At 43.0% G+C, this 25,384-nt stretch overlaps 1 protein-coding gene across 4 annotated transcripts in view; it reads right to left on the reverse strand.

Moving 5' to 3' along the window:
- The window catches only part of Cdon (cell adhesion associated, oncogene regulated), a 92,858-nt gene extending 73,972 nt beyond the window's left edge, over positions 1–18,886 (reverse strand). The window contains exon 1 of one of the 4 annotated variants that reach the window (XM_028879046.2): positions 18,505–18,885. The gene's annotated coding sequence lies outside the window, so the exon portion shown is untranslated. Of the gene's footprint in view, positions 1–15,130; positions 15,357–18,504 lie in introns of those variants that run through there. The other 3 variants (XM_028879042.2, XM_028879043.2, XM_028879045.2) reach the window with 3 other exon arrangements.
- Positions 18,887–25,384: the final 6,498 nt, after the last annotated feature.

Below are 25,384 nucleotides of genomic sequence, written 5' to 3' on the forward strand. Positions count from 1 at the left end.
AAAGAAATGTTCAGGCAGGGACCAGTAACATACCTCAGTGGGTAAAGGCAGTTGCTACACAGCCAGGCCACCTGAGTTCAGCTCCTGGAACCTAAGTAAAGGCGGAAGGAGACAACAACCACACATCCACACCCACACATCCATATGCATACATCATCACACACAGGCACAAATGATTTGATTTTTTTACTGAAAAAAAAAAAAACTTTTCAGAGGGAACATGCCCTAACTTAGTGTGGCGTAAGTTCTCTTTGCAAAAGAAAAAAAAAAAAGTTCCACATTTTTCCAGCCTTAGAATTCTGTACCTAAATGAAGAGAGAACTCGGAAGTCTGCATGCACCTCTCACATTCCATCTTGCCTCGTCCTTGGCAGATGCCAGACATTGCACTTATAAAAGGGGAGAGAAGGAGAAAGGGAGAGAAGCCCAATCCACCAAAACATTAACCCTAAAACTGAAGCACCGTGCTTCCACGGACAAGGGAGTGAGTATATGTATCTACTCATAAAACAAATAATAGTTTTTCTGCTTTCTTTTTTTTTTTTTTAAATAAGAGACACGAAGTTCCTGGTTTCACTGCAAGAACTTAAGTGGAGGAGTTCCCTTGTTCTGGGTGCCTACACAGTCAAACCATCAATGAGGCATTCACAGAATTCTGCAAACATTGTCAGAAATGTGTATACAGTGAAAACAAAGTTCTTTTCGAGATGTGGGACTTATCTTTAGAAAGGGAATTACTGAATAAAAGAACACGACCCATTTGAAAACGACTCAGGTGGGAGAAAGCAAATTGGATTTAATCCATGTACGCCACATGTGTATACGGAAGTAACACCTAGAACCACATTAATATATGCAACCAATACACGCTAATAAAAGAAATCAAAACAAATGATATTAGTTTTTTAGAATGAAGAGCAGGGGAGAAAAACACTCAGGGATCAAGTTCTCCAGGAATCGACATCTGAAGCATCTCATCACGCCACCATCACCTCCTTCTCTCTGCTGGCTGCAATGCCAACGTAAGCAGCTCAGGGGTGAAGCCCAGATGGCAGGTGTGGGTGTTCCAGAACATCAGATATTGTTTTGTTTATCTGAATTACAATCTTTCTCAAATGGCCGGGGGGTGCAAATAAAACATACTGCTAATTAAAATAACCAGCAGCAGTACTAATAAAACATCTAAAAAGCAACTATTTTATAGAGAGGGGCTTTTTAGGAGCTTGCCTCCTAACCTCAGGATACAGAACAACCAGCATGCCATTAAAACTAGACGAGTTCTCCAGCAGTTCCTGCTGGAAAAGGATAAAAAGCAACTTAAACCTGGGGCCAAGCAGAATCAAACTTGACATTGAGCCATCATACATTCTTGACATGCATCTCCTATGTGGACAAACACCTAGCCTACAAACCAGCCAGGAAGCCATATCCTAACATCAACTGTGTCGATGACCTTCTGAACGTACATGACAGCCATGCATCCCAGGGTTTGGGATGTTGATCATCGCATTTAAAAAGGAGAGGCCTGGATGTTGAGACTATGGCTGTCTCGGGACAGTCGTCTAACATGAACATGGTCATGGGTTCAATCCTGGGCACTGCGGGAGATGACGATAGTGTGGGGGCAGGGGGAAATGTTACACCACCTGTGTCCTGTGATTGAGGGTCACAATCTGCCAGGCGGTATCAGTTTTTTTAAAATAAGAACTGCTACCTGTTATGATTGTTTCATCCAAACAAGACGAAAAAAGCAAGTGGGAAGTATTTCACAAAGAACGTAGCTTCAGAAGCAATCGTTTTATGTCTTGGCTATTTGCTTTGTTCCTCATTTTACTCCAGATCAGTATAAAATTATCACTAAAAACCAAGCTGGTTTGAAGATGAATGTTAAGAAGCAACTAAAAACTTGGGTTTCCACTGTCTAAAATCAGTACACTTTGAACCGCTAGACAGCACTCTTTTTGGACCAGTTGCCCTGGTTCCCTCTAGACTCTCAGACCTTCGTCCCCATGTCAGCTCCGCTGCTTTCCTGGATAGGACAGGTCTCTGCCACTCACGAAGAACCTGCCATACCCGAAGCCCCTCCTGTACCTTCCTGATTACCTTTGCCAGCAAATCGGCCAGACATTGACCTGCAGGGATGTACCACACCCAACCCTACATTCAACTCAAATAAGGTCCTCCCTACACACTGATCTAAAATTGGGGGGTTTTAAACTTTCTTTCCTCCACCATGGCCTTGACTTACATTTTAATCTGACTTCTCATGTGTAAAAATTGTAGCTGACAGCCGGGCGATGATGGTGCACGCCTTTAATTCCAGCACTTGGGAGGCAGAGGCAGGCAGATCTCGGTGAGTTCAAGGCCAACATGGCCTACAGAGCAAGTTCTAGGACAGTCAAGGCTACACCAAGAAACCCTGTCTCGGAAAAAAAAAAAATGTAGCTGAACAGACGTCGCAAGGGGAAAGTAGAGGCCTCTTACCTGCCCTGCTCTGCTACAAGGAAATGAAGAACCTAGGCTAGACAATTTCCAGGTCACAAATAAGGTGGAGGAGGAGAGTATGTGAAAAGTCCTTATCCCTTGCACTCACCTGTCCATGAACCTGTTCTAAAAACTAAAGAGCGTTTAAAAGCCACTTTCTAGCGGGCACAGTTTGGCCGCATTGTCAGCTCCGTGCTACGGAGTTCCCGTCTGTTTTGCTCACCACGAACTCCAACACGGGGAAGCAGCTGTCACGAAGGGAGTCTTCACACACTTGACAAATGCATAAACCTAGACTGCAAGAACCGCCCGCAGCAGTGTCCTCTGAAAACGACACAGTCGACACACTACTGATTTCCAATGCTAAAACATTCTGCTGAGCCAACGAGAAATAGTAAGAACGGTCCAACATCATGGGACTTTAAAGCCTTGGCCTTCACGCTCTGACCACTGAACTCTGTCTTCTAGTGAGGAGCCATATTTTCCTCTTTACTGACTTTTATGCCAGTGCTGCCTTGTCTATTTTACATCAATCTCTAAAAATTCATAGCCAACATTTTCGTTACATATCATTTAAGACGGGCGCCAAGAGGACTGATTAGTGAAGCGTATGATACTGAAGAAATTCCAGAGGCCAGAGTGAAAACAGGTTGAAGAGGAACTGTCATCAAAAGGCATTGAGGAAGAGACTCAACAATAAGGCACCTGAATCACTAGTCTACAGATGAGTCACCAGGAGGCTAAGGAACCGCAGCGGATAAATGGACACGCCAACATTAGGACTGCTCCACAAGGCCTTGTAGCCACAATGCAGGTGTGACTGTCTTTGTGTAGAGATTTATGACAGAGATGTTCAGTACAGGCTAACTAGTAGGATTTTATCACACACGATGGCCAGGTTTCTGATAATAACGAACTGTATGTAGTCCAAGTCACAAAGCATCAAGATGCGGTAAGTTCTCTGTGGAGTAGTGATGCTAGCCCCCAGGAGGAAGATGACTCAGCATGTAAAATCCCAACCACAATAAATCCCAAAATCATCGTGTCCATCTGTCTATTTCTTGCCAACACCTACTTCTCAGTCTTGAATGTGGTAAACATCTAAGGGAAATCAAGTACATTTATTAAACAATCTGCCACATTGCCAACTTGACATACATCTACAAGAGAAGATTTAGTTATTTCCTGTAGGTGCAGGCAGTATCAATTTGATGATCTATTTATATGAACAAACTTCATCTTCATTAGTAGGTATGAAATTAGGATGTTAAAATGCTGTATTTAGATCAGAGTTAGAAAAGAAAGACTCAACTGTTTGGGTCAGTAGTTCTTGGTTCGTTTTTATGGCACATCCCCAGTGGTAACTGTAAGTTATTGATGAAGGGGGAAGGGCTACCACACACATCTTCACAAATTTGGGTTAAGAATGGTGTTAGGAGATGAAGCAAGAATTATATTTTCAAAAATGCAAGATGTGCATTCCCAGAGATTATAAACTCTAAAATAATCTTGTAAATGCTACCCAACTCCAAAGCCACAAGACCACCACCCTATGAAAACTCTATAAATGCAATACAGCCAAGCTTTATCCTCTCCTTTATAGGCCCCAAATGGGAGATCTTAAAGCCTGTGCATTGGTAGGATTGTGGTACAATGTTTTCTCCAGAGTACAAGTTCAACACCACTACAAAAATTACTATGCTTCCCTGAAAGCCTGGATTCCTGTGTGTGGTGGGGATGGGGGATGGAGGGAGGGTCTTCCTTAGCTGGACCCAACTCTCTAGGCAGAGGAAGGCAGGTAGAACATTCGGCACATTCCTGTCACACAGTGTCAATGGGAATGAGACATGGAACCCAGAGGCCAGCACAGAATCCAGCAGCTACACTCCATGGCCCAGGCATGCTATTACAAAGGTCAAGTTGGTTTCTTGTAATTGGAAAGCAAAGAGTTGAAAATGCCTTAAAACTAAACACTCCCAAATTGATTTAATTTTATTAGAAAATGAAGGGAATTTTTTTTTTCTTTTTTAGGTTAATCCCATTACACTAAGGAATATATAATAACAAAGCAATCCATGTTAAAGATGTTATGCTAGGAGCAGGACCTCAAGTAAAAGACTGAAGCTACATGGAGTGCAGAATACAAGCCTGCCCTACCATGCACAAGGCACCAGAAACAGTGTCAAGTCACTAACCTGCAGACAAAAACTAAGACACTATTCTAAAAAAACGTTTAACTGCCACCTAAGAAATAGCAACCAGATTAATACAAGTTACTATAGATAAAATTATATCAGACAATTTATTCTTGGCAAATACAAATCAGAATTAGTATTAGTTCTTGTTCAGTTTTTTTTTTTTTTATTTTCAAGTTAAAAAAAATAATAAAACAAAAAACCATAAAATCCTCACAGCCCAGCATCATCAATCATCAGGAGGGTCTGGTTCTGATATTATATGAGCTCTGTCAGCCTTAATCAAATTGCCTGCCAGATCGTAGATAAGTAATGACTTGCTTAGGTTAAGCCAGGCCAGAGTTTTCCTTCTGCAGTATATACATCTCCGGAGTGAAAATAAACAACCTCACACCTCGCTCTGGGAGTCGCACTGGGCTGTGATACAGCCCAGCCTTTTCCAATAGAGGAGAAGGGCAATTTCTAGCCCTAAGGATATCTGCTTTTCCCTTCTTCTCAATTTGGCCACCAACCATTCGAAACCATGTCACTAAGCAGTTAATGAGTATTTTGATGATCTACCCCAAAATAACACAAATTAGACATGGTGAGATGCTTCAACACTGACTTTTGTCTTAGCCAGCATTGCCGTGATAAAAAACAAAACGGAAATTGTTAACAACTGGCCAAAGTAATACTGAATTACTTAAAATCTACGAAGCTTGAAACCCCTCACATAACCAAGAAATGAAAAGCAAAATTTGGTCTCAATATCACCAGTCACATTTCAGATACAAGGAGTACCAGAGAATAACCAGTAAGATCAGAGACAGAACATAGGAATTTAGAGATTGCGTTTGTTCCATAACCAAAAACATAAAGGAAAAAAAAATGAACTTTACTTCTAAAATGTCCGCTTTGCTTTTGCTTTTACTCTAACTGGAAAAGCCTTTCAAGTTGCACATTCAGCCAAGATAACAGTGTAAAAGAGTGTCTAAGCGTCCAAGTATTTTCTCTGTTCCAAAGAAAAAGTTAGAAAGCCAGGATCCAAAAACTAGGCAAGGAAATGAAATATAAGACACCAGGGAGTCAATTTTAGCTTAGCAAAACTCATTTCAGTGTTTTCCATTAGGTCAGTCAACTCTAGAGTGTAGAAATTGTGGTTTAGAACTATCAAAGACAAAAGAGAAGCATAGAATTTAGCAATTTTTATCTATTACTAAGCACATACAAATTTGCACTTGCAACCTAAATTAAGTCTGAAAAGAAAGCTAAAAATTTCAAATAACACTTTTCCAGCACTCAACAGGGAGATTTTGAAAGGCCACCTGACTTTGAACTAGATCAAAACCTTTGCATCTGATACCAGTGCTCACAGAGGGCCTTCAGGACTCCTTGCTCCCAAAAACTTTATCATCTCAAGCATTTCTTAGAAGTAGAGAATGAAAAAGAAAAGGACAGCTGTGAGATACTGTGTATAGTAGAAGGGGCTCTGCAGAGGTTATTTAAGAAATGATCAGTATCAGAAACAAGGGGCAGGAGAAATGTATTCTATATAAGGAACAAAAAGAACTAGAAAACTAGAGTTTGTACTTGCTCAGCGGGAAGCTGAGGACAGGGTGTCTGTAGCTCCTCCTCAGCCTGTCTGTCTGTGTGCATGCAATGCCCAGACTAGGTCAGGCCTTCTCTTTCCCAATCTCCTAGAGGCACCATTCTCCTAAGTCTGCAGGGCACCCCAACAGACAAGAGCCTCGCTCTGCAAAAGCAATACTTCACTCTTTGTCACATATTATTTATTGCTGGAGTCCCCAAGAGCACAGGCAGCATTCACTCTAGGTGAATTAACACACAAAAGACGCTAGTCTTTCTCAGTGAATGAGAAAGAACCTTTACAAGCAAATGGGGACCTTGTTTGCCTACTAAATGTTAAAGCACCCCCCTCCCCAGCCTCACCCTGAAAACTCACATTTCAACATGAAGAGAAAAAAGAACTGCGTTTGTACAAATGAACAGCTCAAAACAGTTTCTCACTCTCGGTTGGTGAAGAACTGTAGAATTTTATATGTGGGACCTCCTGGTTTGATTCCATGCCTGCTAACATCTCTAATTCCAACTAGTAAAATATGCGCTCGCTCTCGCTCTCGCTCTCTCTCTCTCTCTCTCTCTCTCTCTGTGTGTGTGTGTGTGTGTGTGTGTGTGTGTGTGTGTGTGTGTGTGTGTGTGTGTACAGCTAGCTAAGAAAAAAAGAACCTAGACAAATGTTATAGTCTTTGCTTATGGGGCTGGCCACCTCCTTATCTTTTCTCTAGTAATCTACTATATATTGGGAAGAAAATCTCAAACTAAGAAGTACCACACTGAGAGGGCCCTTGAAATAATATTTATGATCATTTCCAAGAATGAGGGAGAGCACATTTGTCTGGACTTCCCCAAAGTTCACATTTAGGAAACCTACTTTGGGAGTTAACTGGAAGATTCCTGTTAACGTTGGTAATATGCACATAGTCAAATCCCTGAGCTAAAATTTATGTGATGCCACAAAGGCCAGATAGCAAACCTCCACAAGCTGCATTGTATTATTGAAAACCCCACTGCGGCTGCTGTCATAGCAACAAATGGGAAATTATTCTAAGACCTAACCACTATGACAATAGCTCTTTTTAAAATACATCCTCAAACACCAAAGGAATAACCAATCATGACAACTGTGTTTGCCAGCTTCATAGGAGACCAGGGGTAACAACCAGTCTTCAAATGACATGAAATGAACTTCAGCTAGCCAGGAGAGGAAGGAAAAGGAACTTAGCTCAAACACATGATGAAATTTATATGAAAGTCCTCAAGATAATGACATTCAAAGCAAGACTAATAAAATTTATTTTAAGGAAGAAATCCAACTAAATTACAAAATAATTTAAAATATGGTAACTAGAGCTTGGAATCAGACCCAGGGAGAAAAGGATCTGTTCATTTTTGTTATAACCTCAAAAAGGACTTGCGTTATCTTTTTAAAGTCCTATTTTTCAATAAATATAAATAAGGCTACACCAATTTAGAAACTAGAGCCAATCCAATCAGAATATAGCTTGAAAACATTAAGGGGATGTACATGTGTACAACTGAGTGAGGAAGACACTTAACCTATCTGCGCCATCTCGGCACAAATGTGTGTGCTTCTCAGTACAGAGCAGCGCGCATTTCCTTCTGCATGGGCCTCCAAGGCTTAAAGGAAGGCTCAACAACTACTCTAAAATGGAGTCCTAGAGCCCCCAGGAGTCCCACCCCAGGGAGAAGATGGCGAGCCGCTGCAAGTCACAGGCTAACCTGGTACACAGCAAGACCCGGTCTGGAAAATAACACCAACAGTTCATCCAGTGGAGGGGTTTGTACACAGGACTGAAGACCTGAGTTCAATCCTAGATCCCACAAGGTAGAAGACAATAGACTCCTGAGTTGCCCTCTGCCTCCATGCATGCCACAGACATGGCTCATGCATACCTGAACACAGACACACCAAATGAACATTTTGATACTAAAAATAATAAAATGGCAATCCTGCAGAAGGATGTACCTATGAGGTAAGTCATGGGCACAGCACAGTAGTAAAGCCTCTAGTGTGGTTCCACCCTAATTTTTAAAGCTGTTAAGTACTTAGCATTTTCTTTTTGGAATTTCCTAGTCCCGAGGTTGACTGAAGCTAAAGGTGAGGCGCTAGAAGACCAACCACTGAAAACCATTTCTGTCCCCGCCCTCAGCCTTCACCGGCTCATCATCGTCTCACACTTCCCAAGCCCCCAGCTCCAGAATGTTAAACCATGAGGAGGAAGCCCTTGTGTGAGAGAGGGTTTCTTGTGGCTACCCTCTGGCCCTCCAATGTGACAGGAACTGGGTACAACGGACACAGAGGTGAGTGATAAGTACTTCTGATCAAGCTAAGACTGTTCACCCCCTTGTTCTTTCTTACGTGTGTGACTCATCATGTTGTTATTTGTTATACATACTCCCCGAGGCCAAAAGCAGGAAAGGCAGCCAAAAGAAATGGGCAGGGGAATGTCTCCTTCCCAGATCATGATGCCTTTTCTTCTTTTTACTGGACTAAAAAGGGCTGCCAAGTTCTGATGTCACTACAGTAATCTCATGGCCTGATAAGGTAGTATTTTATCCATTAAACATTCATTTCCCTTGCCAATTTTACCTCCAGCCAGGCAATGTGTACAATTACTCACTGAACAGATACAGAATTATTATAAAACAGAGACTACTAATTACAGTTATTCTGATGCCACGAAAGCCCAGTAACTGTCAGAAATTTCCCTGGCAAAGAGACAGAAGCCAGGATGTATTTCCTGGTATTTACACACTCAAGGGAACCCCTGTAATAATAACCAGTTAACACACAAACAAGCAAAACATGACCTCAGCTCCCTAGGCACTAATGATGTTACACAGAACAAAAACGGATTTTAAATACATAAAATTGCTAAACTATTCAAAATACCTGACATGCATCAGAGTACCAAGAGTTGATATTCCACAGTTCCTAACATTTAGCTATATTTTGTTGTTTTTCTGAAACTCTCTTCCATCTTCATGATTAGGAGCTATGTGATTTTTCCCTGAGCTTGACACTGAAAATCGGATTTCACTTGATTCTTATAAGAAAAACTGGGTTGAGATCACTCAAAGATCTAGAGGGAAGAGCCTAGTACCCCGCTACTCCTTGCGATCTACCTTGTGTTCCTCACCACTAAGACAAAACACTTGAGAAAACAAGGGAGAAAGATTCACTTTGGCACACTGACTTCAGACCATGGTGGCCAGCCCAGCCTCCGAAGGCCTGAGGTGAGGCAGGACATCATGACAGTGGACACCCATGGCACAGGAGGCTGCTGACCTCCTAGCAGCCAGGAAGCAGGGAGAGAGAAAAGTAGATCCCAAGAATTCCGTTCTTCAAAGGCATGTCCCAGCAACCCACTTTCCTCCAACTAGGTCCTGCCTCCTCATAGCCCAATCGGTAGGAACCCATTAATGAATTAACCCATTGATAAAGTTAGCTTCCTCGTGATCCAATCAAACCTTCAACACATGAATTTAGGGTGGAGGGCACACTTTAGATCCCAACCATAACAAACAACATGTGTAAGTAAGCTTATTAGAAAGGGAAATTTTTGACTTCCAGCCATTCTACCAAACTAAAATTTACACTTTGACATTCTCCCAAGCATTCAAATGTACATCAGGGTTTTCAAGGCATTTTAGTATTAGATAATCAGTAGGGTAAGAATGGGAGATGGTGGGGGGAACCTACATTGTCCTTAATAGTACAAGTCTGACAAAGGTAGATTCAATTATGACCTAAGTGTTAAGAGAGTCATGTTCCCAGCATGAAAGAGAGAAACACCAAGCTGGGAATGTAGCTCAGTTGGAAGAGTGCTTACCTAGTACACATATAGCCCTGTTCTATCCTTAGAACCCCATAACCCAGGCATAGTAGCACATACCTGGAATTCTACCACCTGGGAGGTAGAGGCAGGAAAATCAGAAGTTTATGAGTTTGAATCCACCCTAGGCCACAAGAGACCCTAGCTCATAAAAGGGAGTGGGGGCGGGGGGAGATGGGGAGAGCGAGAAATTGAAGCATGGTGCATTCACAGAATGCAAATCTGGGGGTGGCATAAGCACTGGGTAGGCAACTGATCTTGTGCACTCCCCGGAAAGATCCAGGCACTGGGGACCCTAGCTCAGTGGTAGAACATTGGCTTAGTGCATATGGGGCCCTAGGTTCAATCCCTAGTACAACAAACAAAATTTTCAGGGGCTGGAAAACTGGATCAGCAGTTAAGAAAACTCACGGGACCTGTTGGGTTCCCAGCACTTGTCAGGCAGCTCACAATTACCTGTAACTGCAGCTGCAGGAGATCTGAGGTTTTCTTCTGTTCACTTGCACTCACATGCATAGACTCACTCATAATTAAAACAAAGGAAAACTTATAAAAATGCCAGAGACTTGAGGATTTTTATGGGGAGCAGGCACATGATCAGACTTAGGTTTGAGGAACATCATCATTACTGAGGCAAATGATGATGTTTGGAAGACAGGAACATGGGAATGACCTAGTAGCTGTTTAGGAAAGGGTCACGGAGTTTATTTCTTTTGGGGTTTAATTTTTAGGAGAGTCCCCTCACTTTTTTATCCCCCACTCCCCCTGTCTTGAATTTTGAAATGGAAGCTGGAGAGATAAGGCAACAGCCATAGAGAAAAGACAATGAGCAGGACCTGCTTCCAGGAGAGGGGGCTGGGCAGCTGTGTGCAAACATAGATACTGGACAGTAGGAACTCGGGCTGGAGATGGCTCAGCAGGTCAAAGGGCTGGCAACGGAAGCCTCCTGACCAAAGTTCCGCCCCAGAATCCACAGCTGCATACATCATCACACACACACACACACACACACACACACACATACACACACTAATGATAATAATAATTTAAATTTAAACATGGTTAAAAGCTAAATATACTTTCCTGTTTTATAAGAGAGAAAAAATATTACTTTGATGATTCAAGATCACACAGTGCTGCCAACTATTCTAAACACCAATTATTAATATAAAATGCCATTTTGTAGAGAGGAGTTAAGCACACAGCTAAAAATGGACCCCAGACCAATCCCAATTAGTTTTGTTGTTAAGTCACTGGTGTTGGCCTTTTTTTCTCTCTCTTGAAATTGAAGTTTAGAAAAGTTTGGATGATGGGAAGACAATATGAATATTTGATACTCTTTACATTTAATTTGTAGGAGAATGAATATTAACTAGACTGACAGAAACACTATCCTTACCAAGTAATCACTTCTGATACTGATAAATCCAACTGTTAGAAAACCCACTGTATCTCCATTTTGGTTTGGTTTGGTTTTTAAAGACAGGGTTTCACTATGTAGCCTAGGCCCACTTACAGGTCCCTATTCTCCCTACAATAAAAACTGCAAAAAGAAAGAAAATTAACTGACATAATGGTTACTAATAAATTAGGAATCATACTTAAAATGCAAAGAGCAGTTCAGGTAGAGGTCTCCAATGTTAAGACAGTGTTAGTTTGGGAAAATGTATTTATTTGGAAATAGGACATATTTTCTTCCTTTAGAATTATGCTATGATGGGTATGTGGCCAAGCTACAGCATGAAAATCTATTTCATGGAACCTTGGCGTTTCCACAAAGGCCCTCAGAGGTCAACGGTCCAGTCTCTCACCCACATATGAAATTCTTTACACATCATCCTTGGCAAACACCATTAGAATAGTCCAGAAGGACTCACAGCCTTCCAAACAGCATGACCTTGCATGAGGTGGATCCATTTATGGGACAGGTCTTTCATTTGGAATACAATCTACAACTATAAGTGCCCCTACAGAAAAAAAAAAAAAGATGCAGGCTGGAGAGACCGCTCAGGAGTAAGAACACTTGCTCTTGCAGAGGACCGGGGTCTGTCCCAGCACCCACATGGTGGTTCACGACCACTGGTGATGGCCACTTCAAAGATCTGATCACCTCTTCTAAGAGCACACACACATATGCAAGCAGAACACTCATACCCCCAAAAATTAATCTAAAACATAATTTTTAAAAAATGAGTCACAAATGGCCACTGCAGCTGTCCCCACATCTAATGACATATTGGCCATAACAGGCTCCTTGGGAGTCAGGGGGAACCCTTTCCTACCCATGACTGTCTGTGAAAAATGACCTGTGTCAAGAAGCTATGAATAGAAAGATTTAATAAACTCACAAATGCTGAAAAATACAATGTCTCCTGAGGAAAAAACAATGGCTAATGTCCAAGCAAAACATCCAGAAAACCTTCAGTCAACATTTCTAATAACACAGTACAAGCTATTCATCTCAACTATAGTTTCTACAAAATTTGAAAAAGAAAAACTTCATATCCATCGCTATCACTTTGTTTTTTGTTTTACTGCTTGTGAGATAAATTTCATTCCCCATATTAAGGAATTTCAAAAAGCACAAACAGAGCTTCTCAATGTACGGCGATTGTTCAGACAGTGGCTAAAACTCTCCACAACAGAAGTGTGTGGCCTTGTTCTTCAAAGTCTTCCCAGACCATAACATCTTAGCTCTATGCTCCTCAATTTTTGATAGGCTTTTTTAAAATAAAAAAAAAATTATCTCCACAAAAACACATGTGTATGTATATATAAGCATTCTGCAATTACATTTTCAACTCAAAAAACAGGACACTATAGATGAGCTGGTGGTTATTTCTGCCAAATTCTAAGTATTGATCAGGTGCTTAGTCCTGAACATGAAGATAATACACTATTTCACATCCTCCTTTCTCTATCTTGAAGCCCTTTCCTTTACCTCCTAAAAAACAAACAGAAAATAAATGTATTATCAGAGGATTCATAAGGAATTGGAAAGAAGGTAAAAGAATTACCTCCAATTCAGTTTTACATTTAAAAAAATGACATCATGGTTATTTTTTCTAAAATAGCCACTGGGATCTGGTTTTCTAAAAAATTCATGAAGAAATGTTATTTTTTCTTTTCTCTGCCAATGACCAAATACCCCAAGAGGCAATAAAATAAATTTCAAAACACACAAAAGACTCTGTAGCAACTTTAAAAGTATGACTAAGCACTGCACACAATAGCATGGACAAACTGCACGGGCCTAAGGAGTTGTGCAGGAATACCGCCATTGTATGACTATTTCTCCAAGTTCAAGAACAGGGGCAAGTATCCCATGGCAAGACTGATCGGCACAGTTGCTGCCTGCAGGAAGAGAGGAAGGCTGAGGAAGAGCACCAAGGAGCCTTCCCAGGCAAAGGAAACGCAACTGGACTAGCTAATGATTGCACAAGTGAGTGCTTACCTAACCGTTCATTTGCTGCTCACTGCAAACAGGGGTGGACCCTTGTGCATACCTTTAACTACATTGGAAAAGGCTCCACATAACTTTTCCAAATGCTTTCTAAGTTTCAACTGGAAATTTAAGAAAATTTTAACAGATCAAGTTGTAGCAATTACATGGGACACATTGTTACAAACTTCCAAGACTTCCTCCTTATTTAGAACTTGAAAGGAATCGCTTTTAAGCCAAAGTAACACACTAACAGGCACAGGAGGAATCAATAAAAATAACAGCAGCTAACATTTATAGAAGTTTTACTATCTGCCAAATGTTTTACTTTCATTAACTCATTTAATCCCACAGTGGGGAGATATCCTATCCATTTAATCCCCATTTTACAGATAAAGGATCCAAGGCTAGGTCAAGATCATTGTTCAAACTCACATAAACAGTAAGAGCAGCTGAAAAGCAAATTCTATGTCAACCTCTTAATTCAATTTCTATTACAGTAACATAAAAATAAAAGTCAACACACAGCTTCAAGCAAGGAATGAGCAGAATATGCAAGGCAAGTTCAATAATGTAAGCAGCATATACTTTTTTTTTCTCTATTAAAAGACACATCCTTGGCATCCAAGAATTGAAGTTCCTACTCATATTCCAACTCAAATACAGCAGAACAAAATGTTATAGAAAGGTTTTTTGCTTGTTTGTTTTTAATTATCTCTGGCCATCAAAAGATATTACACAGAAACTAAACTGTTAATTCAGACAGAAGCTGGCTTCAGAGTTTAATCTACTTCTTAGAAGACATGCCCTGGGTGAAGGAGGAAAATAAGTAAACATATTCTCAAAGGGGGTTCTTTATATTCTAAACATGTATTGTGAGAACCTGGCACAGTACTTCATGGGAATGGGAAAGAAAGAACTGCACTAGCTACATGATTTTAGCTAACATTAAAATATATTACAGCAGCCATCAAACATCCCGTTGCATTCTACTCGAGCTGAAAACTGCTCACATTGTGATTCACATTCTCGGAAGATGAAAATCAATTAGCAATACCACCCACAAACCCCAACCCGTCCTCTGTGAAAAGTACACAAGAACTGAACGGGGCTAGTCCTCTGAAAAAAAAAAAAATAGGTTTCCAAACTATACGGAGGGCAGAGGAAGAAGGAGCAGAAGAAGACACACACCAATGCTTCTCCACAAATCTGCTCCAGAAATTGTACAGAATGTTTTTGCAAATTACATTTTCATTTACTTGGGGCTGCTGGCAAGTCTGCAGAGCAATGGCTCAAAATACTAGAGAGCCAAAAGAATTCCTTAAAATGCTAACAGAAAAGAGAGACAGAATGAATTTAAATTCTATAATAAGAAGAAACATAACAAGATCAGATAGAAACAAAGATATAAACTAAAATATGCCTATGCAAGCAAGCATTTCATTTTTGCACAGGCAATCGACATGCCATAAAAGCCCGACTCTGCTCTCAAATTTTAAGTCATTACACAACATACCAGCCCTTACAGGCAAGAGCACACTGTAATACAATTTCACATATTTATCCAAAGATCATTCAAAGAAAACTTACCAAGGCTGCAAACGTGTATATGCTTGTGTTCAGAGGGAGAGCAGCGCAGCTCTCTGTACTTACACTAGGGTTCGCTTCAGTGCTAAAAGCACATCACCACAGCCCTGCCTATATTAAGTCCCCACCAGCAGCCCGCCTTTGGGTTGGGCTTTTCTCTTACAAGATAAGCTGTTAAGTCATGCCTTGATTTTAGATCTACTAACATATGGAGCCTTCTAATGCAGCCTGCTCTCCGCCCCCTCCACTCCCCCTCCCCATCTCTACTCAGCTCTACTCCCTCTCCACACATACACATACACACATACAAAAAAGGCACTGCAGGGCAGAAATTCCTCAGGTGCTCGCTAATGGAATTCCCAGGGTCTAGGAGCCGCTTCGGGGATCAAGAGATCTCACAGCCCCTGCTGGGGTAAGGAGCAGCGAGTCTGTTCCATTTAATCAAATACAGAATGAATTTTCAGCTCTATTCACTAGCTTGTCTCCAGGGCTCTCAAAAGGCACCAGGCATCTAGAATCACACACATGTGGCTCTTTTAGGCAAGTATAATTAGTTTGATTTTAAAAAGCCACATTAATAATATCACCTCAGGACCATTATTCAGGGGCCAGATGACAATGATACTGTATGTTTTAAGCCTGACAATGGAGGGAAAGTGCACAAACAATGAGAGAAAAGTTGAAGGGTTTTTTTTTTTTTAAGGAGAGAAAAAAAAAAAACACCACAGCTTTTCATTTCAATGTAACCCAGTATTTTAAAAGTGACAAGTATATTATTGTATACTACCCCTTAATTTTAACAATAAACAAATACACCCCTCCCTTCCTGCACATAGCCGGTGCATGCCACCTACACAATACAAATTTATCACCTGGAGTGTTTGGACACAATGTAAAAGTGTAAATAAAAAACAACGTAACATTTTCTAATTCAATCTAGGTGAGTAAAAATCTCTTGGGGGAAAAAAAGCACCAGTCAAAAAATAAACAAATAAAACAGCACAATGTTAAAAAAAAGAAGAAGAAGAAGAAAAAGAAGAAGAAACTCCTTCACGGCAGTACAGTTAGCAACCAGACTCAGGATTCCTGTTTTAATTCGTTTGTATTAAGATCATTAAGCTAAAGAAAGCCTACCTGTAGACAATTCATCTACACGTCTAATGTACTGCCCTAGCTACAATTCTACACAGTAGAGATGCTGATCACATGATGTTAACTAATAACACAGATTAAAACAACAAATTTCCAATTCATTTATCTTTTATAATCTTTATTCCTTCCTTGATTTCACAAAGATAATGGTTAATTCCTGAAATCACTTCCCTAGTATTTTACTTAGAAACATTCATCAAATTTTTGTCTATATGTTCACAAAAGAAACATCTCCAGAGAAGAAAAATCCTACTGTCATTAAAGAAAGGAAGGAAGGAAAGAAGGAAGAAAGAAGGAAAGAAAGAAAGAAGAGAGAGAAAAAAGAAACTGCCTAGCGAACCTTGAGAGTATGCACACAGAGGAAAAATAAGAGGAAATCGTAAGAAACAGTTATTAAATTTTACCTGACTTTGTGGAGCACCACCCTATGACACAAGTTCCTATCCCTGGGCACTCCTCTATATATGCCTTGATGACGGGGGAGGGTCCTATCTTAAAGTGAAGTTAACGCCTTCCACAAAACGTCAAGCCACCTGCAAACCCTGCCAGAAGTAAGGGAGATGCAGGAAGCAGCCTACACAAGTTGGACTAGTGTACATCAGGTCCTCAAATTCTTCATACTTCTGCTTGAAAGTCGGTGCTGTTTAAGTACTTTGCACGGCAGAGGCTGATGAGAACCACAGCAGTCAATCAAAGCATCCCAAGTGAGTTACTACACACACAAACAATAGCACAGCACCTCCAGTGACTGATTTTGTTAGGTGATTAAACTGTTCAAAGAAAGACTTCCCAAATACTGTACCCGAGTTTTTGCAAGAAAGTTAAACAATATACATTTGTGTGTTTTATGGAAATATAAACGTTTCTCCTTTACACACTGCCAAACATACACCCAAGGCACGTCTTTACAAAATGAAACAGGTTTTCTCCATCCTTCTCATATAACTTAAAGCATGTAGCAATTTATTTCAACATGTGCATAACAGAGGCTACAGTATTCAGTGCCTCTGAGTTTCTAAGAATTCTTTCCAGTTCAACACTAATTTAAAATTCCCAGAAAAATGTCTGAATATTTTTCTCTCGTCTTATCCTAAAAGTTAAACTATCCATATCCCACATTTTCATCTATAAGTAAACTGGAAAGGAGGAGTTATAAAAATGTAACAGAATGTCTAGAATTACATTAAAAATAAGGCACCTCTTCTTCAGCCCACTACCCACCTCCTCCTGGCAGACAGTCCTTGAGCTATGCCAAACGTTCAGTGGGAATCCAAGGGGTATGGTGTCAGTGAGGCATGGACTCTGAATTAAGTCACTTAGCCTCTTCATCATTCCTAGCATTGGCCTGAGACCAAATCTCACGTTACCTTTTAGTCCAACCTCCTGTTTCCCAAGGTGTCTGATTAAGGACACAAAGGCTAGCTTTCTGTTAATGAGGTTCCCTAAATTCGACAGCCCAACTGGGGAGCAGTCTGCCCTTAAAACACCTGCCACCCTCTGTGGTCCCCGTGAGGAAAGGCAGGCATTCTGTGGCGAGTTCCTTTCTCGAGGGCCTTCCACCTGATTTGGTGGGGTTAGGGAGAACAATGAAGCGAAGGGCAAGGGAGTCTATCTATCCCCCCTCGGTGATTTATTACTGAAATTCCTAAAAGTGGAGAGAAAGCAACAAAGGTCTGAAGCTGCAGGCTGAAATAAATAGCGATGTATTTAAAGTATTTAGTAAATGATAATGCGAGCCACAGAAAGCTTTACAGAAGAGAAGGAAAAAATACACTCCCTGGGGCTGGGAAGTCACTGAGTCTGTGAAGGCAGAGAAAGATACATTGTGCAGGAAATTTCTCTTGCTTCTCCCTACACATAAATCACTGTCTCTCCCCGGCACTCTGCGGGGATGGAGAGGGGAGACAGAGACGGCTCCCCTGGGAAAAGCGCCGGCGCCCTCTGCTACGCTGCACCCCACCTGCCCTGGCAGATCTCCGAAGAAGACCTCAGCGTGTCACTGACACCTCACCCCGCCTCCTCCTGCGAGGTGGCTCCAAGCGTCCTAGGACGCGGCGGTGAGCCGGTGGCCGGGCATCCCTCAGCTACCCCTCCACCTCAAACCCTTTGCATCTTGAGGGCAAGCTGGCCGCCGCTTCCCCAGGACCTCCCGCTCCCGAGCCGTGCGGCTCCGAGCCCGCGACCCCGGGGCCACCCTCGGGGACCCTGCCGCGGGACCCCCGCACCTCTCCGCGGGGCTGGCTAAGCCCCCAGACCTCCTGCGCGGCAGCCGGCTCCGAGAGCCACCCCCAGGTCATCCCCCCGCGCGCTGGCGGCGGCGGCGGCTGCGATCCGAACGGGCCCCTCCATGCACCGGGCAGGGCGGCCGGAGGGCGCGGCGCCTCGCACGCGGGCGGGGGCGCTGGGGCGGCGCGAGGTCCCCGTCTCGTACCGAGCCGCGCGAGCCGGGCACCCGGGCTCCGGGAGGGGAGCTGGGGGGCGGAGTCCCGGGGCGCGCCCCGCGGCCGCGCTCCTCCCCCGCGGAGCGCGCGGACGCCCGGCACCAGAGCCGAGGGAGGAGGGCACCGGCGGAGACGGAGGCGGGCCGCAGAGGCCGGGACTCCCCGGCCCGCGCCCCGCCGCGGGGTGCGCGCGCAGCCTGCCAGATCAGCGGCGGGCAGGGCCGTACCACTCCTCCGAGGGGGGACGCTCCGCGCTCAGGCGCCTGCGCGCCACCTGTCCGCCCGCTCGGCACCGACACCCCCGCGGGCAAGTGCGGCGGAAGCCTCGGGTGCTGCAGACCCGGTGAGGACGAGCTGCCGAAGCGAGACACGGAGGCACCCGTCGGGTCTGCACTCACTCTCCCCTCACCTTCGCTCGCCCGGGAGAGGCGGCATTCCTAGCCGGTGCACCCCACTGCACGTTCCCCGTTCCCGCCCAGGCCCCGCCCCGCCCCGCCCGCCTACCTTTGGAGGAACCACCTAGTTTTGCTCTTACCCTGCGATTGTGATTCAACCACGTCCCTTTGCCTTTAAACAACTCTTTAGATTTAGTTCCTTAGGTAGCTCCCTTTGATTCCCCAGCTCGCCCACTCTGACTTCACTGGGGCAGGTGACGGAATTCTGAGAGATCGGGAAAGGCTCAGTGTCGCCTGGTGCAAGCATCTTGCCTTTTGGCCCTGCAAACTCCTAACTCACATCTTGGACCTGCCGCCAAATTATTTGAGCTCAATGAATATTGGTTGTTCAAAGAGAAAAAGGGGAGAAACAATTCCTATTTAGAAGTTGGTTGTAAAAAGCGTCATTACGATATTCTGTGAGAAGTGCCTGCCACTCACTGGGTATACTGGGATTGTAACTTTTAATGATAATAATAATTATTATTATTCGTTTTTTTAACCCCGTGGCCATTACTATTAGTTTAACTTCAAAAAGAGTTTTAATAATAATGACACTTGGTGGTCACAGCTGCTCTGTACTGAGCTTCAAAAGAATACACCCTGTCTTTTCGCTTTAGCTGGGGTGCAGTCTTTCTGAATGCCTTGGAAAGAAAATCAGTGTAAGAAAGAAAAACAGCTTTAAATCTGCCTTACCCTCCTTTGTTCCGTATTTTTTAGTTATTCAGGCATGATATAGAAAAAAAATATTTTTGCCGGGCAGTGGTGGCGCACACCTTTAATCCCAGCACTCGGGAGGCAGAAGCAGGCAGGTCTCTGCAAGTTTGAGGCCAGCCTGGGCTACAGAGCGAGTTCCAGGATAGGCTCCAAAAGCTATATAGAGAAACCCTGTCTCGAGAAACTTAAAAAAAAAGAAAGAGAGAGAGAGAAAGAGAGAGAGGGAGAGAGGGAGGGAGAGGGAGAGGGAGGGAGGGAGGGAGGGAGGAAAAAAAATTTTATTCAGCAAAGACACCTTCCTATAGAAAAGATAAGATTTAATTTAAATAAATGTTGTGCACATGGAGTAGAAGTCTAGTGGTGTTCTAAAGAATTCTTTACATCCCCTAGACACCAGCTCCACTACAAACACTTCCAGCTTCTTCCTTGGGGACCCAGCTGACTTTGAGCACCTCCCACCCCTAAATCTAACAGTGCTATTCAAATATCACAATGCCTAATGTTACTCAGAATCAAACCTGAGAAACTTGTAAGTCAGATTCCTCCTCCACTGCCCATTGATAAATTGAACAAGTCATCTCAGACGCAAAATGGTTTTTCATTAATGAAACATTTGTTCATTGTATATGTCAAAATCATTAAGAACTTACTCCATGCCACCAGCAGACACAGGAGTACATAGAAAAATACTACATACCTCAAGCTTCAGAGAACTCACAATTGTGCCAGTGTTTTTCTTTGGGGCCACCAGCCAGCTCCCAAATCATGACATGGAGATTTATTGTTTTTGTTTGTTTTTACTCTTTTGGGGGGACCCCACCACCACCCAGCTCCCAAATAAATCACACACAGAGACTTAGTCTTACCTACCAATGCCTGGCCTTTGCTTGACTTATTTTCTAGCCAGCTGTCCTTAAATTATCCCATCTACCTCTGGGCTTTTCCCATTCTCATACGTCTGTAAATCTTACTCTTACTCCGTAGCTTGCTGCGTAGCTGGGTGGCTGGCCCTTGGAGTCCTCCTCCTTCTCTGGCTACATCTCTCCTCACTCCTCCATCTCTTTTCTTCTCCTCCTCCCAGGTTTCTCCTTCTAGTTATCCTCTCTGCCTGCCAGCCCTGCCTATCCTTTCTCCTGCCTTGCTGTTGGCCGTTCAGCTCTTTATTAGACCAGACAGTTGTTTCAGACAGACAAAGTAACACAGCTTCACAGAATTAAACAAATGCAACATAAACAAAAGTAACACACCTTAAAATAATATTCTAAAACAACTTATTAGTTTTGGGTGCTCTCAAGCTCATTTCTGGCTAGCTCTTTTAAATTAGCCTGTTTCTCTTGATCTACCTTTTGCCTCAGGGCTTTTTGACTTTTCTTTCCTTCTGTCTGTCTTACTTTAACTGCCTCTCGAGTCTTGCTGGCTGGCGGCTGCTTGGCTTCGTGCCCTGGACATGTCCCTCTCTTTCTCCCTCATTCTCCTCTTCTCTCATTCTCCATAAGCCTGGTTTTCTCCTCCTACTTATTCTCTCTGTCTGGCAGCCTCTCCTGCCTAGCTATTGGCTGTTCAGCTTTTTATTAAACCAATCAGGCAAGGTGAAACAAATGCAACACATCTTTACGTGATTAAACAGATACAGCATAAACAAGTGTGATAGGTCTTTACATAGTTAAAGTAATATTCCACAGCACACGTCTCAGATAGAGACAAGTACACTGGACATCTTCCATGCGATGAACTGTGGCACATAAGGGCAGGGTCGCCAACTCTGTCCAGAGTTTGAGAGTGTGACTCTTTCCAAACCATGATTCCCAAAAGAAGTGACTCTTGAACCTAGGCTTAAAGGAGAGAAGGAATTGGCCAGTTAAAAGTGATAAAGAGTACAAAGATGGTCTGGGCAGGGAACACAGTGTTACAGGAGTAAAGGCAATACATACATACATGCATACATACATATAGCTCAAAGGAAGTTCAAGCTCTTGTGGCTATAGTTTAAGGAAGTAGGTGGGAATGAGCTGATGCAGGAGGTGCAGAAAGCAGCCCCAGCCAGGCCCCAGAAGCCCGTGTGGACTATATGAAGGACACGGTCTTCTAGGCACTGGGGGACCAGTGCAGGATTTGGAGTGGGAGGGAGATGAGTACAAGTGCATTTAGAGCAGTCATCTAGTGCCAATACAAGAATAGGTTTGAGGGAGTTTGGAAGCTTCCTGCTGTGGTATGAGAGTACCCACAAGGTTCTATGTTGTGAGGTATCAGAATGAATAATTATTATAGCTGGTATTTACAGGTGGCGTCTTTGGGGAGTGGTTAGGATCGGATCCTATCCTGGTGACTATGAAAGAAGGGAGGGAGACCAGAAAGAAAGGTGCACATGCATTCCTGTCTTTGACTGCACAATGCCTTGTGTCACCTCAGGACCCCACCTGATGAAGCCTTTAAACTGGCGGTTCTCAACCTTCCTAAGGCTGCGACAAGTCCATTAGTACAATTCCTCGTGTTGTGGTGACCCCCGAACCATAAAATGATTCCGTGGCTACTTCATAACTGTAATTTCGCTACTGTTACAAATTGCAGTATAAATCTCTGTTTTCAATGGTCTTAGGTGACCCCTGGGAAAGGGGGTCATTTGACCCCCAAAGGGGTTGTGACCCACAGGTTAAGAACTGCTGCTGCCTTAGACCTCACACTGCAGAACCATGAGCCAAAAGACCCAGTCTATGGCTCTTCGTCATTAGCAATAAACACAAAGATGAACTACTCTGCCACTTTAGAACTAGCCAGGAAGTCCAAATCAGGAGCAACAGGCTTGTAGACACAGCCTCGATCCCCTCTGCCAGCTAGGCCACATGTCCCAGTGGATTCCCCAATCTCCCCAAAACGGTGCTGTCAAGTTCAAGACCTTGTGTGACACATTTAACATTCAAATCATAGCACTGCGGAGCCCCCAAGCACAAGTTTCTCCTGGGTAGATAAAGCCAAGCTGGAGGTAAATTTGAAAGGGATGAGTACATGTTAGTCAGCTTTTCATTATTATAAAAATAAATATCAACTTTTAAAATGGGAAAGTTTATTTGGTTCACAGGATGGTTTGAATGAGAAGGGCCCCCATAGGCTCATATGTTTGAATACTTGGTTCCCAGTTGGCGGAACTGTTTGGGAAGGATTAGGAGGTGTGCCCCTGTTGGAAGAGGCATGTCACTGGGCTTTGATGATATAAAATGTGCCTCTTTCTGCCTCCTGTCTGTGGATCAAGATGAGAGCTCTCAGCTGTCGGTGCTGCCATGCCTTTGCTCTGCTGTCACAGACTCTAAGCCAGTGGTTCTCAACTGGCGGGTGGCGACCCCTTTGGGGGTCAAATGACCCTTTCATAGGGGTCGCATATCAGATACCCTGCTTATCAGATACTCACATTACAATGCATCACGGTATCAAAATTACAGTCATAAAGCAGCAAGGAAACAATTTTATCGTTGGGGGTCACCACAACACGAGGACCTGTATGAAAGGGTCACCGTATTAGGAAGGTTGAGAACCACTGCTCTCAACCTTCGACACCATAAGCCCAGTTAAACACTTGAAGTTGCCTGGGCCATGGTGTTTTGTCACAGCAATAGCGAAGTTACTCCGGCAGGAGGTTACAACCCGTAATTGACTGCCATCACAGGACTTGTGCTGAGGCAGCATGCCTCATGGGCCAGGATGCAAAAGAGGAAAGAGAAGGCACTGGGGTTCCAGATTCTCTTTGAAGAGTGCTTCACTGACCAATAATCAGCCACTGGACCTCATCTCTTCTTACAGGCGCTACTGCCACTTTGGGGGACATTCTATATCCAGTCTACCACAAGTACAGGGTAGTATTGACGTCACAAAAGTTGAAGAGACCACTTAGAAGTGATATGGAGTTCTAGAAAATTCTAGCTGGTGAGAGATCTTTAAACCACCAGTATCTAAAAACCCCCTAATGAATTTAAAGTAAAGGTGTTTGATGAACTCAAGCTGGGGGAATAATGTTTGAGGAAGGTGTCAAAGGCTCAGAATATTGATTAGGAAAAATAAAAATGGAAACATGAAATCTGAAAATCAGTCACAGGATTGACTGCTGATGCTGAAGCCATGGCGGCCATCGAGGATTATGAATTTATAGTGATAGTCTGTATGACTGTGTGAATTTTCTCTATCGAAGTTTAACTACTCAGGCAGAGAAAACACAGCAGTCCAAATTTAGAGTTTTGCTGCAGGGTGTGTGAGAAGAGAATATGGCAGAGGAAGGGCAAGAAAAGAATTAAATCATCAATTATAGAGCTGGAAAAGGTTAAGGAAGAATGTAAGACAGGAAGAAAATGGCAGATTAAAGAAAAGGACATTTCTTTCAGGTGGAAAAGCAGTTATCACAGGATTGTGTGTGAAAAAAGCAAATGGTCTTTGTGATGACCAGAGTTTACATTTCCGAAACAGAGGGTCGCCAAGTATTAAAGTTACTTATTAAAAGTATTGATGGTGCTGTCAAATGACTTAGTGTTCAGGTAGACTGTGCATCCAAAGAATTCTAGACTGAACTGGGTGCTTTGGAATACTAAGTAAATGTTAAAACTGGTTCCCTGAAGGTGACATCCAAGTGTGAATATGATCAAATTCTAGTTCTAGCTCTTGTTATGTATCATATACTTTGATCATACTCATCCCTCTACACTGCTCAGTGTTTTCCCCCTGAGGCTTTAGTTTTATTTGTTTTTGTTTTGTTTTGGAACAGGGTCTCACTATGTACCCTAGGCAGCCTTGAACTTATGACCCTCCTACCTCAACCTCTCAAGTGCTCAGTAGTTACCCTACTGCATTTGACTTCGGAAAAGCCTTTGCTCAAGGGTCTTGAATTCTCAGAGTCTTGATTTCATTGTTTGACAAGTAGGGAAGACAATGATGCTGAGAGTTAATGGGGGACTGAGATGATGCTCAAACAGCCCTTAATATAATGCTTTGCTAATAAAAGCTAGACATACCAGTAACCACTTCAAAAGCTAGATATGATCATTATGGTACTCATATACTTCTCGGTAGGTGGCAAGTATTAGCTTAAATTGTAGCTCCATATAAGATTGGAAAACAAGCCCCAAAATGTGAGGTCCCTTAACTAGATCACACAGCTAGTCAGTGTCAGAGCTGGTATGCAGACCTAGGAAATCGGGGTCTGGAGGCTGGCCTCCTCCCATGCATTAATGTCTCACTGCAGTAAGAATGCCTTTGCTATCAGTTCAAATGAATGTTTTATTAAAACTTTTACTGCATATGAAAAATATCCAACATCCTTAGCCCTTAGCGATGTGTAAATGCAAACTGCATGGAAATTCCATCTCATCCCAGGAAGAATAATGATCAGCAAGAAAGCAAATGCCAGTGAGGAGACAGGGGGACAAGAACCCTTGCAACACTGCTGGTACAAATGCAGCCACTGTGGAAGTATGTGTGGAGGTTCCTCAAGAGTGAAAACAGGACTACCGCATGGTCTAGCTGTGCCACTGCTG

This window comes from Peromyscus leucopus, chromosome 7 (assembly GCF_004664715.2).
Source record: "Peromyscus leucopus breed LL Stock chromosome 7, UCI_PerLeu_2.1, whole genome shotgun sequence".
NCBI lineage: Eukaryota > Metazoa > Chordata > Mammalia > Rodentia > Cricetidae > Peromyscus > Peromyscus leucopus.